Below are 3,654 nucleotides of genomic sequence, written 5' to 3'. Positions count from 1 at the left end.
CCTGACAACCAGAGAAGTGGCAAAGGATTTTTTTTCCTTCTCAATACACAAGGTGACACGGTTGGCCAAAATGCAAGAGAGAATTCCAATGGCAAAGTCTAGACATGCGGTCTTTTCCCCCAAAACATAAAGTACAACATGGAACTTAAAAGTGACTGGAGACTGATGATAAAGATGGTGATGTTTATGGTAATGATGACGACCAGATAGACGGCTAACACATAAAGTACTTCTACTGTGCCAGGTGATGTTCCAAGAGATTCACAAACATTAACTCGTTTAATCTTCACAGGAACCCAGTGGAGTCGACACTTTTATTATCCTTGTTTTAAATGTGAGGAAACTGAGGCACAGAGAAATTAAATGCCTTAACCACAGTTAAGATGAGTGGCTAAACTGGCATGTGAACCCAAGCAAACTGAGGTTAAGAAACCCTACAGCAGAGAAGCAGGTCTGTTGTTTCCTTGGGAAATCTTTTTACTGGGGAATAATTTCTTTCTACCCATAGCCAAGACAAGGTAATAGGCTAACGCCTCTCCACATGTAGAAAGGAGAAACCAGCGGCCACACTGAAGTTAGGAACAGGCTTATTCTGAGACAAGCTCTGAGCAGACACAGGTGGCCACAGTCTGGAAGGAGGTAATGGTCCAGGTGGGGCCAGCAGCCCTCCGGATGTTCCAACACCTCATCCCATCCTCTGAGTGTTAGCTGCCCTGGGTGTGGGGCTGCCTGTGCCATAGTCTCTCTCCACGCTTTTGCTAGTGAGTTTATCCACTCTTATGACCCCAGCACCATCAAAAGGATGATGTCTCCCCTTGTTTATTTTCAAACCTGATATTCCACCTTGTTACTCAACCAAACTCTGGCCCACTCCCCCAAAGCACAGTGAAGCCAGTGTACTGGCATTGGTTTGGTGAAAGAAAGTACATTTTTTATTACAGACCAAGCAAGGAGAACCAGCCACTCATGCTGAAAAGACCCGAACTCTCCAGCTACTTTACGGGGAGGGTTTTTAACAACAGTGTGAGGGAGAGGGTCTCGGGGTGTATGATCAGCTTGTGCTCAAGTCTCTGATCGGTTGATGGTGAGGTAACAGGGTGATGTTTTCAGGAATCTCAATCATCAGCCTTATGGTTTCAGCAGGTCTGGGTTATACATTCTTGTGGTCAGCATGTAGTTAACTTTTTCTACCTGGTTGGGTTTTAGTATCTGCAGAACAACTCAGGGATATGGCTCAGGATATTATCTAAAGCCCTGGAGAAGAAACTGAAGGTCCTTGACTTTGTTTTATGGCTAAGCTCTTATTTTGTCCTAGTTGACTGTTTTCATTTGTTTCTGCACATTCTCGCTTCTCTGATGCAATTTGCTCTAAGCTTTTCTACAAACAAGAGGTGGGAGGGGGGCCTACGGGGTCCTATCCCCAGAAATGACCCGCAGAGTAGTGCTTGATTTCAACCTGAGATTCACATTCAGTTTTCTGGCTACGTGCAAGACATTTCCACTTGCATATCTAATAGGCATCTCAGACTTACATGACAGGCTTTCGCCCATCGTTTTTGTATCGCTGCTAATGTTCCCAGATGAATTTATAGCAACACCTTCAACCCACGTGTTCAAGTCCAAACACTGGAACGTAGATTATTTTCCCTCATTTCCCATTCCTCACCTCTTGCCCATAGCAAATCTTGTGTCCTTGTCCAAAATCCATCTGGAATGTGTGCAGATCTCTTCATTTCCTCAGTGACCACTGTATTTCAAGCCACCACTCTCTCTCTGGACCTGCTACAATGTCTCCTAACTTGTCTCCCAGCCTCAACTCACCCTCACTCCCCTACATTCCTCAAAGCAGTCAGAATCACTGGCTTAACATTCAGGGAGTTTTATTCTATTTTATATTCAGTATCAAAAATTTGACCTTCACAGTGAGCACATATTTTTCAGCCCTCCTCATGAGGTAATTTGAGCTTTTTTTGGTACTGTGTTAGTTTAATGGAAGAAAGGATACAATGGAAGGGGGGAAAATATATATATATATGTATGTATATATACATATGGATGTTTTTTAAGGGCAATTTGCATGACTAGCATGTGACCTAGGAAGTCACTCCCATGCCTATGGGAAAGTCAGCCTCTGGCTCAGTTACCATTATCACTGTTGTCCTGGGTGACATTGTCATAGAGGGACCCTGCCATACCTGTTCAGGACCCCAGGCTGCTACCCAGAAGTGATAAATGTTCACATTCACATGATTTAATGAACTAAAAGTTTTCAGGAAAAGTTGAAGACACCCTTTATTTTATTTCCTGTCCAATCCCATTCTTCACTTCTTCCTAAGAGGCAACCAGTATTTTGTATTCCATACTAAGGTTTTTTATATATTGATATATAATTTTACCATGCACAGGTACCCACATAGACTAGGGCTTAGAAGACCCACCCCACCCCACCCCTCTACACTGATTTTGTTTATAAGGGGAAGATCGATTTTGTGTTTTCCAGGGTCCCAAGGAAGACCATCTCCCTCCCTCTGTGGTGATCCTGAGCTGCATGTGGACCAAGCCGGGATGTGTTCAGAGACTCCTGGATGCCTGCTTTAAAATTTAAAAGGTGAGAGATTTGCCCACATGAATCAACCAGAGACCTTTATTTATTTATGAACCAATAACTTTATTGGAAGAAACGGAAAAACTGGAAGAAAAAAACTTAAGTGAACTTCTTCTGCCAGGCCACTATTGCCGTCTGCATGGCAGGCACGGTGACCAGGGCGCTGGTCACCCCATGGCTCTGGGGAAGTCCAGTCCAGGCTCAGTTCTTGTCGCTATCGCCCAGGGTGAGCTTGTCAAAGAGGTACCCTGCCAGGTCGACGTCCGGGGCCCCCATCATGCTCAGGGTGGTGACACGACCCTCCAGCTCTCGGATGAACGCCACCTGCTGGCGGAGGAAGTGAGTTTCCAGGAAGTGGTGCAGGTGGGGGTTGCTCTTGTCGGTGACCAGCTGGTACAGGTGGAGCAGGCGTTCACGAGCTTCTCCAGAAACAAGGCGCACTTCATGGCCTTGAGGCCGCTCTTCCACTTGTCCCTGACTGGCTTCCTGATGTGTTGGAAGTTGAGGCGGCCCCCGCGCTGGTTCTGCAGGCGCATCAGGCCCTGGGCCCGCCCGCTGTGCTCGTGGGAGCGGCGCAGGAAGAACCGGGTGAAGTGCTTCAAGGCCACGTCGTCGCGGTCGAGGTAAACGGCCGTGGCCAGGCACACTAAGGAGGCGTGGAACTCCAGTTTGAAATGGCTGTTGATGGCGGCCTCGCAGTCGGGGTGGTAGCTCTGGCGCACCTGCGAGGGCGGCGCGGGCAGCGTGGCGGGCCTGAAGGCCAAGGTGAAGGCGAAGCCGCTGGGCCCGCGGTAGGTGCCTCAGAACACTCCCATGTGGTCGAAGACGGCGGCCGCTCTGCGATGGACTGGAAGGCGAGTCCATTACCCGGGTTTGGGAGGGGGGAAAGGAGTTTCCGGTTCCGTTACGGGGGGTGGGGTCAGGGGGCGGGGGATTGGGAGGGTGGATGTGCATGGAGGGCGGGGCGTGAAAGCTGTGTCCCAGGTTCCATCCAGGCCTGGGTGAGGCAGGCTGACTGCGCTGAGCACCTGGCATCTATTAATCTTTAA

General features: G+C 48.5%; 1 pseudogene; it reads right to left on the bottom strand.

Annotated features, from left to right (window-relative positions):
* Positions 1 to 2,806: 2,806 nt before the first annotated feature.
* On the bottom strand, positions 2,807 to 3,420 carry LOC115849330 (ferritin heavy chain pseudogene; annotated as a pseudogene).
* Between the last annotated feature and the right edge of the window lie 234 nt (positions 3,421 to 3,654).

The sequence above is a fragment of the Globicephala melas genome, chromosome X, assembly GCF_963455315.2.
Source record: "Globicephala melas chromosome X, mGloMel1.2, whole genome shotgun sequence".
NCBI classification, from domain to species: Eukaryota; Metazoa; Chordata; class Mammalia; order Artiodactyla; family Delphinidae; genus Globicephala; species Globicephala melas.
Note: the sequence above shows the minus strand (reverse complement) of the source record. Positions and strands in the feature narration are given on the sequence as shown.